Source organism: Fundulus heteroclitus, chromosome 21 (assembly GCF_011125445.2).
Source record: "Fundulus heteroclitus isolate FHET01 chromosome 21, MU-UCD_Fhet_4.1, whole genome shotgun sequence".
Classification (NCBI taxonomy): domain Eukaryota; kingdom Metazoa; phylum Chordata; class Actinopteri; order Cyprinodontiformes; family Fundulidae; genus Fundulus; species Fundulus heteroclitus.
Window position 1 is genome coordinate 11,327,066 of NC_046381.1, and position 17,073 is coordinate 11,344,138.

A 17,073-nucleotide genomic window follows, 5' to 3' on the forward strand; every position below is an offset into this window, starting at 1 on the left:
GGGCACAGTTGCAATAATATGAAAATAGATAATTGGGGAGCTAACTTTTTGTTCATTGCATTATCATTATTAGAAACAAACATAGAAATTGTTGGCGGAGTTGTTAGCGTCAATTTTATTGGGTTTCAATAACTGAAGTACCAGAATATGCTCAACAAGATATTCATCTGCCGCTTTCATCACTGTCTTGGCTCGCAATAAACATCCACACAGATTTTTCCACAACAGCAAGAGTCACAGCTCCACAAAAAAACAAAAAAAACAAACATTGTTAATAGCTATGCTGTTTTCTTCTTACCTTTCTTCTTGTTTTTATGATGTTTTCAGGTCCCAATATCGGTTCCCATTGCTCAGAGACGCCGGTATCCAAAATTTTTCCCCACAGGACGCCACTCTGTCACCCTAATCCCTTTAATGGTGTAACCAAGCTGTCTAGGTTTGGTACTGGCACAGCACAAGGTGGAAATAGACTCGACTCTGAGCTTTTGGGTCACTACCTTATGCTTTTTTAAAGGCTTCCTTCTAAACACCAGGTGGCTGCTCTATGCCTATGCTCAATTAACATTTAATCAGCATATATGAAATAGGAAAAACTTGTTTCTACACAGCAATGATGACACAAATCTTTATTTATGCTTTCAGTGCAAAAATAATGTACCTTAAATATACAATGTAACGGATGTTACAAAAATAAGTAACCCTAAATGTCACGCTTTATTTCACGCTTGTGATAATGGAGGTGAAACGGGACCTCCAAAAACTCTCAGCACTGTGTTCCAGGCATGTGGCTTCCCGAATCGCACTTACCATTTTTTCTAAATGCAGCGGTCTGCGCACAGAGGGATGAAATATTCTTCTCATAAGCTTCCACTGCCATGTAAAAGTTTAAGTTTAAAAGTAATCTATCCTGATCTAAAACAGCGGGCCCCTCAAATATGCGCATGTTTGTCGTGTGCCATGTGTGCAGTCAGCACCTTTTGTCTGAATACGTGTGAAACTGACTGAGTGACAGCTGGTGATTATTGGTTAGTGGCCATCGTTAGCTTCCTCAAATTTTCATATTCATCTTCAGCTTAACGGTTGGGAAGCTAACATATTTCTTTGCAGAACATGTGTTGGCAAAGCTACCTTTTTGGTTAACTGTGCCCACCACTGAGCATAGGGTGTTAACGATGTCCCTCACTGACGCTAAGGAGCCGTAAGGAATCCCACAATCCTTTGCGTAACATGATGTATATGCTCAAAGTTATTTTTAAATGGTTAGCACCATTATGCGTGGAGTGAAGCGATGCTAGGTCAGTCAGTAACACTAGTACTACTTACAGTGACATTATTGCTTAATTATTGCTTATTGCTTGTACTGTGTACAAATGTACAGGCTTTCATATGTCTTGGTTTGTGAAATGGGAAGCTTCAGCCGTTCACTACATTTGTCTTACTTGCGTTTTTTTGTAGTTCTTGTTCAGAAGGCTGCAGGCCCAGATTTGACTAGCATCATGAGTTAAAGGCTGTCCAAAATCGGCACAGCGGTCCAAAGCTCATTTCCTACCCATGATAGAGTTCCTACTGTTGACATCAGGAAAGGTCAAGGAACAGGAGCTATCGGTTGTAATTAGATAATTTCAGATGAAGCCTTTGCCTCTCAGGAATAACAAGGATACAAAAATGGTTTTAATGAACAATTACTTTCGTCTTTTTTTTCTTCCTCTTCCTCTGAGTAGACAGTGTTTAAACCAGCACATCAAAGCCCCGTATGACGACTTGTTAAATAAAAGAAAAACTTTTTGTTTAAAAAAAATAAAAAAATGTATGTGAGGCCAAGAGACTATAAATGGAGGTTTTTTTTTATATATTATATCAATGCTAAACCAGATGAATGCATTCATAGCAAACATACTTACATTGCCTTGCAAAAGCTTTCACCCTCACCAACCTGTCACTTTTTTTTTGAATAGTCTGAATTTGTTAAGTGATAATTCTATACATAAAAATTAAAAGAATGAAAAGGGAAAAAAAATGCATGCGCATATGTAGCCCCAAAATTCAATTCAATTCAATTCAATTTTATTTATATAGCGCCAAATCATGAAACATGAAATGTAGCCTCAAAGGGGGCACGGTGTCCTTTGTCCTATTTGTGCAAGTCCCATATCCGGATAAATGTACAGGATTGTGTCAGGAAGGGTATTAAGCGTAATACTTTTGCCAAACCATGCAACTTAAGAACATAATTCCTGTACCAGATCAGTTGAGACCCGGGTTGACAAAGACCACCATTGGTGCTGGTGACCAAAAGGATACTGGTGAAAATCTGTCTACTGTTGGTTAGCAAAGAAGAAGAGCGGGTTTTTAATGGACACGTTGAAGTTTGAAAGAGAGGTGACGAAGAAGTGATGGGCCTGTTTGGTATCCAGAACAGGAATATGGAAGGACGGATTATGGTAGACTTTGTAAAGAGAACAGCTAAGAAGATGTGGGACACTATAGGAATTTAATAGATTCGCCAGGAGTACATGGAGATGCAGAGTAAGGTGAAGGTAGAGGTAGCCAAGGCCAAACAAATGGCATACAGCGACTTGTATGGTAGATTGGACAGTTAGAAGAGAGAGAAGGATTTGTAGAGTTTGATAAGGCAGAGAAACAGTAATGTGAAGTTTGATCAGCAGGTTTGAGTGATTAAAGATCGAGATGCAAATGTACTGACAGGTGCAACAAGTGACTGAAAAGGGAAAAAAAAAGACTGGAAAGGCAGTTGGTCCTGACGATATACCCGTGGTGATATTGAAATGTCAAGGAGAGACAGGTATAGAGTTTTTTATAAGAATGTTCAGTAAGATCTTAGAGAGCTAGAAGATGCCTGAGGAATGTAGGAGCAGTTTGCTGGCACCAGTTTTCAAGAACAACAGAGATGTGCAGAGTTGTGGCAACTGTAGAGGAATAAAGTTGATGAGAATATGAACATTGATGATGCCATACAATGAAGTTATGGGAAACAGTTGTGGAAGCAAGACTGAGGAAGCAGTGTGGTTTCATGGCAAGAAAAAAGTACTATGGATGCAGTATTTGCTTCAAGGATGCTGACTGAGACACACAGAGAACTGAGTTGTGTTTTTGCAGATCTAGAGAAAGCACGTGATAGGGTACCTAGAGGGTAGCTGTGGTATTGTATGAATAAGTCTGGAGTAGCAGAGAAGTATATTAGAATGGTGCAGGACATGTATGAGAGCTGAAAGACAGTGGTGAAGTGTGACAGAGGAGTACAAGGTGGAAGTGGAACTGCATCAAGAATCTGCTCTTAGCTTCTTCTTATTTGCTGTGGTGATGGACAGGTTGACAGATGAGGTTAGACAGGAACATCTATTGATTATGATGCTTGCAAATGACATTGAAGTATGTGCTGAGAACATGGAAGAGATAGTGGAAAATCTAGAGAGATGGTTGGCTCTTGAAAGGAGAGGAATGAAGGTTAGCCATAGCAAGACAGAAGACGTGTGTGTGAATGAGAGGGACCCAAGTGGAGCTGTGAGGGTACACGGAGCAGGGATAAAGAAGGTGGATGTTTTTAAGTACTTTGGGTCAACAGTCCAGAGCAACGGAGAGTGTCGAAAAGAGGTGAAGAAACGTGTCCAAGCAGGTTGGAAGGGACGGAGAAAAGTGCCAGGGGAGTTGTATGATAAAAAAGTATCAGCAAGAATGAAAGGAGAGGTGTACAAGATGGTGGTGAGACCAGCGATGTCTTTTGGTTTAGAGACAGCGGTACTGAGGAAGAGATAGGGTCAGAGCTGGAGGTAGTAGAGGAGAAGATATGGAGGGTCCCTTTGGAAGTGACGAGGATGGATATGATCAGGAATGAGTGCATCAGAGGGACAGCTCATGTTAGATGTATTGGAGATAAACCCGGAGAGGCCAGAGTGCCCCACTTGGGTAGGGGAAATTCTGCAAGTGAGCAGAAGTAGCATGTTCGACAGCTTAAAACCACCAGAGTTGAACAGGGAGACAGTGTTTAGTTTGACAAATGCGTGGGACATTTTCACTTTTCCAACTCTAAACACGCCCACCCAAATTCTGACCAATCGCATACTAGTAGTCCGACACCCTGCAAGAAAAACAAGTTCTGCCCAGACATTGTGTCGAGAACAAGCAGTTAGAACTCCCAGAGCAAGGCGGCAAGAACAAAATAACGTAATCAATCAGAGAGGCAACAGCACAGCAACTAAAGGTAATCCAGAAGGAGTTGTGGAGCTCCATTGTAGAGACTGGAGAATCTTACAGGACCACAATAAGCTGTACACTCTATAGAGCTGGGCTTCATGGAAGAGTGGCCAGAAAAAAGCCATTACTTGGTTTTGAAAATGAGTAGGCACGTTTTGGGTTTACTAAAACAGATGTGGGCCAATGTAATGGAGGAAAGTGCTCCGGTCAAATGAGACTAAATGCTATGTCTTGCGGAAATCCAACACATCCCATCACCTCAAGAATACCATGTTTTTAGGTAGCAGGGACTGGGAAACTGGATCGAGTTGAGCGAAAGATGGATGATACTATGTTCAAATATATTCTTTAGCAAAAGCTGTCTCCGTATGCCTGTGATTTGAGAGTAAGACATAGGTTCACCCTCCAGCAGAACTATGGCTTGAAGCATTCTGCTAAGCAGCAGTGGGGTGGTTTAAGGTGAAACATTTAAATGTGATGGAATTGCGTAGTCAAAGTCCAGACCTCAATCCAATTGAGGATCTGTGGTTTGATATGAAAGACTGCTCTTCACACACAAAAACCATCCAACATGAAGAAGCCAGAGCAGTTTTGCCTCCAGGAATGGGCAAAATTACCTGAGGCAACATGTGGCAAGCTTAGGTGGCTTACCCAAAGCCACCTGAAGTAAAAAAAAAAAAAAAAAAAAAAAAAGTTAAAAGAAACCCCTCTCATTATCCTGGCAAGTTAAAGTAAAAAGTTAAAGTTTTGGCAAACCTAAGTGACTTAAAACAGGTAAAAAAAAAATCTCTATTTACGCAAACAAATGGTTGGAACATATCTATAATAAACCCTGAAGATCTTTATTGTTAGTTACATTGCTCCAATTAAAAATGCCAACCCCCTCTCCCCGAAAAAAAAAAAGTCTGTTCTTGGCTGAGAGGTTGAAGCCCATGCGTCAATCAGCAAACTTTTCCCTCTTTTGTGCTCCACTCTGGGAGTCAAATTTGTGGTCTGAGTCCACCGTTGGCTTATGCAGCTGAATTGTAACCCACGCCCCACCCCCCCTCCTCCCCCCCCAAAAAAAAATCCTCTGGGGCTGACAAACGTCAACAAAGACCCTGGGAGAGACCAAAGAGAGGTGAGCAGTGAACTTGAACTGAAGTCTCATTGTATCGGCTCATTATGGGATCCCGCGGTGAGGAAGAGGCTATTTTGTCGGGCCACAAGGTCAATATCGGAAAAGGCAGGGCGATGGGGAGGATCAGCCGCAAGACTTTTTATTTGGGAAGGCATAAAGGGACTTCCCTGAAAAAAAAAAAGCATTCTTTGAATTTCAATAGACTGGTTGGACTGAACACAAAATTTTGAATTGAATGGTCCTTTTCTTCCAAACATTGAGATACAGTTATTCCACACACATGTTGTGTGTGCAACAATTGCAATTATGAATTCGACAAACATTAATGTTTCCAACTTCCAACAATAACTAAAGCAAAAAAGGCGAGGAGTTGTTTCATTTATGCATCCCTCATACATGCTTTCCATCTGTTGATACTTTAAATTCTGCAGGTGCGATTCATATTGCACATCCTATTAAGGCTCTCCAAACACATCTGTCTTCAAAGCTGTAAAAGATATTTCTATGCCCCCTGGATTTTCTTTCCCAGGAATTTTGATTTTACTTCCAAATAGATTTGAAAAGGGGGGGAGCTGTCACTCTCTATTATGGTGACCTCAATGATTTCGTGCCCTGTCCAAATCCAGTGGTTTTCCATAACAATGCAAATTAAAGGGCGCAAAGCTGAAGGAGACAAGACTTGTTATTTCCCATCCAAAGGACAGAGGTTTCTTTACAACAAACTTGTCTGTACGCCTTGTGTAGACTTTGACAGAATTGATATGCCGACTTGGAAGTTGTTTTGTGGGACCCAAAAAAGAGAGAAAAAAGACAAAGGTTTTTGATGTCAGCTCTTAAGGATCGGCAGCTGTCCTGAGAAAATGTGGTACTAGCGCTGTGGAATGGGACCGGAATGTCCCTGCAAGAGATTCAATTTTGTGAATGAAACAGTTTGGGGAGCAGCTTGTCTAAATGGGTAGAAGTTAAAGATTAGCCCCAGTGGCATAAATTGAAAATATGAACTCTGTGAACTCAACCAGAAAATATCCATGCCTTGTTAAGCCCATATATTCTCCTATCATACTTTACCTTATCTCATCTAATTTCAGTGTATTTCATTGGGATTTTATGTGATGGACAGAAAGCAGAGCACCACTGTGAGATGAAGGAGGATACGTGGTTTAATTTTTTTTTTTTGTAAATAAAAATCTTAAAGATGTGGTGTGCACTTTTATTTTGCCTCCTTTGATATGACACCCCAGAAATGAAACCCAGCACACACAACTGCCTTCAGGGTCACCTAATCATGAAATTGCCGTATAAATCCAGCCGTTCCGAGAAGGCCTCAGAAGTTTGTTTGGTGACCATTAGAGATCAAACAGCATCATGAAGACCAAGGTACACAGCATGGGTCAGGGAGAGTTGGCTAATAAAACAATGTCCAATGAGAGGTAGGACCAATTTACTAGCAGATGAACAGAGTGAGATGCGCATTAGAAGGAATTTAGAAGCCCTTTCAGGTGCCTAAAAAATAAGTGTCTACACTGTATATATATATATATATATATATATATATATATATATATATATATATATATATATATATACAGTATGTATATATATAATTGGTACACTGGTTTGTAACTGGAAAGTACATGATACAAAGTTTGAAAATTTTTGACAAATAAAAATAAAAGAGATCCACAACTCAGACGGGGAAACCTGTCAACACAACAGCTATGAGTTCTGGCCTTTCTGGAAGCGTGGCGAGAAGAAAGCCATTTTTAATATAATGTCATAAGAAACACAGCAACCATGTGGAAGAACATTCTCTGGTCTTATGAGACCATAATTGACATTTTTGACCTAGATGCAAAGCACTCTGGGCAGCAGAAAACTTACACTGCACACTGTGGACACAAGATTTCCATGTTTAAGCTCGGAGGTGGGAACATCATGCTGTGGGGATGCCACTTTGGGAATGCGGGGACTCTAAACATAAAGCCAGAGCTACAATGGGAAAGTTTAGGTCAAAGCATATTCATACACTAAAACGGCCCAGTCAAAGTCCAGTTGAGAATCTGTGGCCAGAAAAACGCTGTTCAGTTGCTTTCTTTCCACCTTGACTGATGCTGAGCTCAGTTTTAAACAATTGCCACAACAATCAGCCTCCATGCTGGTAGATACATATTAAAAAAAAAACTTGCACGTGCCACACTTTTCAGATTTCTATTAGAAAAAAAAAAGAAAATGGTGAAACTATGTTCTTCCATGTCCATCTACGATAACTTAATCGGTGTTGGTCAGGATATACAAGTCTAATAAAATACACTTTTTAAGGTGACACGCGTGATAAAGTCCAGACTCAGCGGTTATGAATGCATGCTCAAGACATTCTCTTTCTGCATGTAGAGCTCGTGATATGAAAATGGCTGTGCTAATCAAACACATCATTTGTCTTTAACACCTTCAGCCATGCACCCTCTCCTTCCTTCCCAGAGTGAATGAGCTGCAGTCAGTGACCCAAATCTCGCTGCAATGAACTGCTTGACTCAGACTGTTGTTTTATTCAGTGCACTCACTGTCAACAGACCGGCGAGGAGGAGGAGGAGGGCGTCGGGGGCGGGACGTCACGCCGTCGTCCCATCCCGATTGGATCCCCATCTCATAACCCCCGTGGCCATTGGCCGCGCGCGCTGTCCTTCCCGAGATCTGTCATCGCCGCCGCTTCCCGCGCCATTCGGCGTGCACGCGCGTGAGAAGGGACCAGGCACGCAACCGTTAGGAGACTGTCTGGAGTCTGTCTCAAATTGATAAAATTGGAAATGGAGTTTTACGCGTCTCTGCGCTTCTACGAGGAAGCCGCCTGGTGGGAAATTGGGATCTTTGCGCGCCTCCTCAGACGTCTCTTCACCTTGAGTCGCCACGCATTGACGAAATGTTTATTTTCCTTCTTTAGAAAGCAACAACAACAACAAAAAAGAAAGTTTTTTCCCCCCTTTCTGCAGTCCTGCAGCAGACAGCCAGCTCATTTTGCACAGGTAGGTTAAAAGCAAGCCCTGGAGTGCAGACACAGAGCGGATGCTGCAGCGTTACAGCACTGCTTTTTTTTTTTAACGCCTTTTATCCAACATCTTCCTTTGCTTATATGCGCAACAGACTGGGAGAAGAGGTAGCCTCATTCGTTCGTGCAGTTTAAAATAATATTAAAAATAATTTGCACCGCATTCGCGTTGGTAATATTTTGTGCAACTCATGCCAGACAATAGCGATGTTGTTGTGGGGACTTGACCTCATTCACACACTACTTCAGGAAGATGCGCAGGTGACGCACCTTTGCTGACGCGAGGCTTTTTGATTAACTCCACGTGCGCACGAGCTATCTGTTTACTCAGCAGTCACCTGAGGGGCAAAACCTGGCTTCACTGCATTTATTTTAACCCGTTCAGCCACAGCACCAAACACTGGGCAAAATATGATTTTTTGTTTTGTTATCGTTGTTGTTTTCTCTCTATTTAAGCAATTTATTTATCTAATGCAACTTGCACCTATTATTATTATTTATTTATTATTATTATTTTTTGCATCATGATACGTTATGCAAGCTTTATAAAAATGTTGCCCCGTATTGTGTCTGTTTACGCTCTGCAGGGAATTATCCCTCAGCCATGGAGTTCAAGATGAGTGCATCGTGCACAAGGCAGCCTGCAAAAGCACAGAAAGGTTTGTTTTGGCACAAATTTTAGCTTGAGATAGATATTTTTGCTCAATTTTATCCATAGACAGATAGATATTATAAAAGCATGCAGTTAGATGTTATTGCTGACAAAGGATCTAAGTCATTACAATCCACATTATTGCCCATGAAAGACATTAATGCCAGTGAAACTCCATCCAATGGGTCAAATGTATCATTGCTATGAAGACTGTGAATTAGCTCAATTTGAAATGTAAGAGCTTTACCTAAAATTGCATCCAAACATTCCTTTGCAGTTATATTTTAAACATATTTATTTACAGATTCTGTTCACATAATGAATGCTTCTTATTTGGGAGCCTGTGATGAAGCTTTTATACTCCATAACCTTATTTCTTGTTTATTTTGCGAAAACCTTCTTCTTATCCTTCGAGCCAAAATGTTGTGTTATTCCTCTCAGGCTTTTAATTATACAGGGTCAAAGTACAACATTCCCTAAAAACAACGGTTAGGACATGGTCAGATCAAAGATCAATCTAAACCCACACGTGAAACCAAAACTGAAATCGGCAGCATTAAACCAAATGAAGAATTATTGGGGTTTGGCTGAAACCTGGAGCCCCTTGAATGCATTCACGCTCGCCTAGTAGGAACAATACAGCCTGGTTGGCTGAGGTAATCCTGGTGTCCGATATAAAAAGAGAACATTTGGATTTCATGGTGAAGGAATGTCCATATATTTATATAGATTATTTAAGACATATATGTATTCCATGTTCTGGATAAATCGCAGCTTATCTGTGTGCGATGCTGCCGGTACGCTTCGTCTGCGATGGGCTCAGACTCGTCTAGACGCTTTTGCCCTGTCACTGCAGACGGTGCAGTCATATGACTCAGTCGGAGAGAGCCGGTTCCTCCCTCCTTCTCGTCTCTGCTCTGTTTGGGCAAGATGGCTGCAGAAGTTCTAATGCCGCGTCCGTGACGTACTCCATCACGGATGGGATTCAAAAAAACAAAAATATAACACAAACACAAGACTGGTGGTGCATCGGTACTTTTGGAATAAACTAGAATCGAACGCTTGAGTACAAACATGCACGCAGAAGGTGTAGGGAAGTCTGCGTCTTGGTACGGATATACCTGCCCTAAATATCTTGAGTTTGTCAATTCAAGGTTTCCTTTTCTTTTTACTAGCCGCTTGCATGCATGGGGCTACTGAACTGTCGACCATTTTAATATTTCCCTGCGGTTCTCACAACCTCGCTCGCATTTTCCTTCCCTTGCTCACCGAGTGCTGCAGATCTGAGATGCTTGGTAGCCATTTTGTCTGCATGCATGCATGCAAGACGTTTGCGGGGCATCAAAGTATTAGAAAGAAACACACACAAAAAGACACTTGCCATGTTATCCGTCTGTCTTTGGAATTTGAAACAGACGTCTAAATATCGGAGAAAACTTAAAACCGTCATTTTAAGAAATTAAATGGGAATGTCGAACATTTCGTTCAATTACAATAAGCAGTTCTGCCTATGCTTATAACTTGCCTTGTGCAAGGTTAGAGTGTAAATGTAAAGAATTACCCGTTGACAGCAACTGCTAATTTTATAGTTCAAATGTTTTTCTGAAAGCTTATCCGTTGTTGTTGTTGTTGTTGTTTTGTTGTGGCTAAAGGTTATTGCGAAGCATCCTGACCTACTAGGCTCCATTTACTTTACTGTGTTTTTGCATATTTTGGTTAATTCTTAACTAACTTGCTACTTAAAACCCCTGTTATCCGAAGGTACATGATGCAATTAAATATAAAGGTTCTTATTCACGCTGGAAGTGTGCTTTTTTTTTTTTTTTTAAAGCATACTATACCAGTAGGTTTCGTGAAAACAAATCTAAACTTTAAAACAGGTGATGTTCGTTTTGGCTCGTATAATCACTGAAGTAAACAAAAAGAAGAAGAAATAAAACTTAATCTGCAGTTAACGCCTTTTCCCCCCCTTACAGCTTTCTTTTCTGAGGGAGTAATGCAAGTAGTTGAAATTAACTTTGGCTTAAAAAGCGCTCCGAGCGTCCGTCTGACATTACGACTTACATCCACTGACTGAGTCTGTGATGTTTATCTGTTTGCCATATCATTGACCGGCCTGGACAGATCTCTTCATTATCCTCTACTTAGTGCATACTCATCTGCCGTCAGAGGAGCTCCTTTAATCTCTTCTTGTCCCGGTTGCTTTAATAGTTTCTGAGTGCTTGCTGATTGTGTTGTTTACTGAGGCATGAAGCTGCTTTGGGAAACGTGCAGAAGTTTTTCACAGATCTAAAGTTTCACTTAGGCGAGCCCAGAAACACATCTGCTCCACTTGTCTATTCATTTTGTGTGTGCCAGTGATAAATTGGCAAACGTGGATCATTTTAAAATCTTCCACAGGAAGGGCAGATATGCACCGGAGAAAGTTTTTGCAAAACTTCTAACGAAACCTACAAGTGCATAATAAATAAGTAAAAATTCCTTTCCATCAATGCGGTTGCTATTTAGGTGATGAATTACAAAAATGTATCTCATCGCGGCACTATAAAATAAAATCATTCGTCTTGCGCGTACTGAAATAATAATTTTTACAAACGTCAGCAAGCATTTGCAAGCTCATACTAAATGTTCAAAATTAAACTGTTGATTTATCAAAGCGAAACAAGCGGCTAACAGAAAACGTAAATTCGATTTTTCTATTTCCGCAGATGTAATTCAGTTCATTTCAAACCTGCCAGTGTTGCAAAGACGGCGAAATACATTTTATTTGTGTTTTTGTTAACGGCCAAATCTCCAACACTTGTTTGCCATTACTTTATTCTCACAGGTGGTTCATGTTTTTTTTTTTTTTTTTGTGTGTGTGTGTTTTTTGCAGCCACTGACATTGACAGTCACGACTTCATGTCCGCAACTGGTAAGATCTGCGTTCGACCTTTTCATTAAAACACATTTAGGCCCATTTAAAGCGGAGTAACGCAATTCTGGGAAGGCTCTAAGGTGCTGCAGCTATTGAATGCGATTGCCTGGGGGAAATATCACTCCACGGCGCACAGCCGTGTTTGCAGAGGTTGAGCTCTTGAACCGCTGTGTCAGTTCTGCACAGCTAAAAGTTTGGCTAATCAGCGCCGCTGCTGTCACTCACCTCTCACTGGCGATTGGTTTTTATCAAGGGAGATTTCTTTTTTTTTTTTTTTTTTTTTTTTTTTTTGATCTCTTCATAACATAATCATAGACGTGAAAGTCATATTTTTACTCGAGGCTTGGGTTGGAAAACGCTGATGCAAGAAGCACTCTGAAGCATCCGCCCTGCTTTCCTATTGGCTCGCCGTCTCCACCCACAGTGAAGTCACGAGGTCTGACATCGTGACGACGTCTGGTGAAAAACAGGCTTTCATCTGGGCTCTAATGCTTCCTGAGGTTTAATGAAAAGATTTTTTTGGGGGTCCATATCTGAGTGTGAGCAGGGTAAAGTCTGAGCACGTTTCAAAGCACGGCCCTCTGGAAAAGCACCCGCAGCGGGAGCCGCCGCCTGGTGAAACGGCAGTGCGTTTATCACAGCAGTCCTCGCTGCACGATGATGACGCAGTCTTCGCTGACATTGTCGTGGGACGTTTGAGATGAATACCTTCAGTGTATTTCAAAATGTCTTTTGGCAGTCTGGCAAAACTTGGGTCCGCTTGCTTGGGCCCACAACTGCTGAGCTGAGACCCTGGGCTGGTCCTAGCCTTCATCTCAAAGCCATCAGCGTCCATTTTAGTTCATGGCAGACGAGATAAACTGCACTCAAGCTTGTTGAGAGAAGAATCCTAACCTGCAGTCTGAGTCCTTGAAGAAAACCCTGCAACTTTTATGCAGCGCGTAACTTTTCAGCGGAAGATATTTAAAAACAATTATGCACAAACGGATGCATAATTAAAAGTTGTGATTAATAGTTAATTAGTTTCATTTTTATTGACTGCAGCACAAATAATGTTTATTTTATTTCATTATAATTGAAACCTCCGTGAATGTTCTTAATTTTGAAAATAGTCTACACCGCTTTTTATGCGACATTTGATGCAATTAATTTGAACACGGAGAAATAAGTTTTAAACGTTTTGAAGCAGTATTTGCTTATTATTATAATACAAAACTTTTGTATGCAATACACAGTGGAATTATTACATTATAGAAATTATACAATTTGTAAATTAATTAATTGAAAGAAGTGATTTTAAAAAAGTAATTTAAATATATAAAAAAAACCACTTCGGTCGTAAATATATTTAAATTTTTTCTAATTTTCTGAACTAGAATTGAAAAGTATTTTCTATAGATTTACCTGAAAATTGATTTATAGTCTGCAATAACTGAATTCAAGAGAATTATTTATACGATAAATAAAGTAGATTTTTATTAATGCTGCGAGCCATGAATCAAAAACATGATATAATGCAAAATAAATGTTGAAATATTTTGTCGTGCAATATTTTATCAGCTAGATCGCAGTATACGCTTTTAAACGGTTCATGTCTTTTTCTGTTTACAGATTTGTGGCTCGTTTTTCTGCATGTATTTTAAAAAAAATTACCGTTTAATTCGCAAAAATATTTTATCCGTATTTTAGTTGTTTTTTTTTTATTTAAAGACAACATGGCGACAAAATGATGCTAGTTGTGTGTTAGACTGCGGTAATTAAAATTTTAGTTTTAAACGATAACGAGGTCGCATTGTTTTGGGAATGCACGTCGAGATAAAGGAGAGGATTGTTTTGAAAGTACAGTGCACTGGGATTTAGTGCTGCTAGTTAGTGTGATGCAAAGGTTTCGGTGACCATCCGGCTTAGTTCTTGTTTTCGTCCACTGTTAAGCCTTTCACATGAAATCCAGACTGTGTTCTGATGGCACATGGCACAGCAGTGGCTGTCAGTAACGTTAGGTTGAACCTCCGCTCTGCGGTCGCGCAAAAAGTCAGAAAAAAGGCTCCTTTTTTTTTGGAGCATACATATGCAGGGATGCCATGAGCCTAACCTATAGCTTAATGTCAGAGTTAATCCATTTTATTTATTTTATGTTCAACTACTTGGCTTTTGTAGCTAGTGGAGATAACTTCACCATGTTCCTTTCAGCTCATGCTCACCATATTGACATTTTATAGTTTCGTTTTAGTTTGTTTCTGGTGAATTATGGAAATTCTTGTGCCATTTTGGGATTTAGATTTCTTTGGCACGCAAAAATATGGCAATAATAAATCAGTTATTTATTTTTATATTTTTATTTTTTCTAATATTTGGTGCTTAGTGTTCCCCTATGTCGATGACTAAAAATGTTTTCCATCAGGTGGATTTTTCTAACAAAATTTTCGGCTTCTTAAATCCGTTTTCAGCCAACATCTCACTGTTTGTTTGGCTGATGACAGGCTCTGAATTTCGGCTGAGGCCACAACAATTCATGAACATTAGGACCACGTTAAAATGGGCGCGCTGGCTTTAAAATATTTGACGATGTTTTAAAATGTCATTTGCTATTTTTGAGCTTTATTGAAAGGTAAGTGATTTTGCTGTCAGCAGTCTAAATGTTGTTTGCCTTCCTGTTGTTGCCGCTGTTTGTGATCCTGCCAGTCTTCAGAAGTGCACATGTTGCGTGTCCGCTCCCCCTGCCAGCAGCCACCGCACTGACAGCTTCAGCAGAACAGCAGACTTCCTGTTTGCTTTTTCCTGCAAATCTGACCTGACTTTAACACGGAGCTTGCTCATCTACAAGTGTTGCTAAACGGCTAGACGAGGGCTGGGAGGGGGTCAGGAAGACCACTGTCCACTGCTGTTCTTCTTCCCCACTTGATTTTGATCTTGTCTCAGACAAGCTTGTTCTAACTTAAAAAAAAAAGCTTTTAGGTTTTATTTACTTCTTGGTATTTACTAGGTAAAAAGATGTTGCTGGAGTGAAGCCTTGCAAATGAAGAAAGATTGCACACAGTATACCATTTGTGCAGCAGCATGGAGTCTAACATAAACCAGCATTTGTTTTTTTTCTGGAGAATGTATTGTTTTTATACAAAGAAATATGTAAAACTTGCATTCTATGCATAAATAGTTTGCATCTTTACAAAGTGATGGACTTCATAAGTTCCCAAAAAAGTATATTTGCAAAAAACCAAAACAACAGAAAATACAAAAAAAAAAAAAAAACATGTTTGGGTAACAGTAGATAGTCTAAATCTGGACTTCTTGCTCGCTACCACATTTCTATACATGATATTTAAAGTTTTTAAATATAAATAGCATTTTAAAATATGTCAGATTTGAAGTATTCATTAAGTATGAACAATTACCCCTGATATGGCCTACGATCAGATTAATGGGCAGATATTAAAATCAGAACTTAATAAAAATACAAGTTAATTCTGTAAAAACACTATGGAAAAAGATCTTTAGGGGCTGGTTCATAGTCGAGTCTTGACATTACCGCTAATTTGGTGCAAATACCTCAACCCTAAAGCTGGTTTGTAATAATCTCTAGATAATTGATCTCATAAGTACAAAAAAATGAAACCAAAATGAGGCCGTAGGAAGATTCTGTTGGTGAGATAACCATGAGTAAAATACAACATTTTAGCAGTATAATTGCATTAATACAAAAGCATTAATCAAAAAATGATGGGACCCTCTGACTCCTCTTATTCAAAAAAGAACAGAAAAAACAAACTAATATCCCTGTGTTGCTACAATAATAAGCACATTGTAAGTTATTATAATGTTGTCTGCATCATGTATTATTTTGATTTGACACATAGACTTGAGCAAAAATATAGACTCACTGCTCAAGAACCGTATCAACTGTTTTCAAGTAAACATGCTTATTGTGCAGAATATTATCCCTTTTTTGTTGTTCGGACATTTATCAAGTAACTGTTGGAGTACAACAAGCTGACATTAGTGGGGTAATTAGTCAGGCTATCTGCTGCGGTCTGCTTCTTCAGACTTGCAGCTTTTGTCGTTCACCTAGACTGTCTGTGTTTGTTGCTACTAGAAATATATCCAAACAGCCAAATTTCTCTTTCTAGCAAGAGAGATAAAATTGCAATAACCTTCTTTCAGCCAGCTGAAGGGAAGTGCACAAGTTCTGGTTGGGAAGGGGCCACGCTCCATTTCTCCATACACATTCTTAACTTAATTGACCTATGTCTACATTAAAGTAGATGAATAGTATACAAAATGTAAACATTTAAATTTGGTCTGCCGTGCTTTTGAACTGTTTTCTACGCATAATAATAATAAAAAAAACAAATTTTAGATTTCCCCCGTAAAGCTAGAGAAGTGAGTAAAGCGGCGATATTAATGTTAAGCAAATAACAAACAGCTGAACCCTCTTTGTCAGCCACACTTGAGCAGTAATAAGTGGGGGAGGGGGCAGAGCTGTGTGAAACGTGATCAGAGAGAATGCTTTTCCCTCAGTTTTAAAAGTGTAGCTTTAAAACAGTTTTTCCACACCTCACTATTGGCTGTAGTAGCGTTGACTAAAATATCTACAGAATACATTTGAGAAGAAGGAGCTTTAAAAACACCCCCCGCCTGCCCCAGCAGTGGCGGGGATTTGCCCAAAGTTACCATCTAGGTCAGACATGTAAGAGTATGCATTTTTCCCTAATTGGGGCTTATTCCAACACACCTTGAATACCTGCTTTCACTTTGGCCATTTGACCTTTTTTTTTTTTTTTTTTTTTTTTTTTTTTTTTTTTTTGTGAATTAAGACAGCACGGCAGAGTTGAGCTCGTCATCCCCGCGGTACATCCCAGTTGAGGGGAGGCTGCACCATGACTAATTAGTAAATCTCACTTCTCTCCAAGGTGAGAAAAGAAAATGATTTTCTTTGCAGGAAGCTTGGGGGGGGTTGATGAGTAAATACCCACCTGCACTAAGTTGCAGTAACCTAATAAGTCTCCCTGGACTTTGAAAGGGAATATTTCATATTTCACTGATCTCAAACAGCCTTTTCTGTGAGCCTCATATTCGTCTCCAAAAGCCCTTTAAGGTGGCTGAGACCGCACCCGCCGACTGCAAGGTCTCCG

General features: G+C 39.9%; 1 long non-coding RNA gene across 7 annotated transcripts in view; it reads left to right on the forward strand.

Annotated features, from left to right (window-relative positions):
- The first annotated feature begins 7,201 nt into the window (after positions 1–7,201).
- LOC105918141 overlaps positions 7,202–17,073 on the forward strand; it is a 41,884-nt gene continuing 32,012 nt past the window's right edge. For 4 of the 7 annotated variants that reach the window (XR_004927366.1, XR_004927367.1, XR_004927369.1 and 1 more), the window contains exons 1-3: positions 7,202–8,352; positions 8,963–9,034; positions 11,903–11,941. This is a non-coding gene — a long non-coding RNA (uncharacterized LOC105918141). The remainder of the gene's footprint in view (positions 8,353–8,962; positions 9,035–11,902; positions 11,942–17,073) is intronic. The other 3 variants (XR_004927371.1, XR_004927368.1, XR_004927370.1) reach the window with 2 other exon arrangements.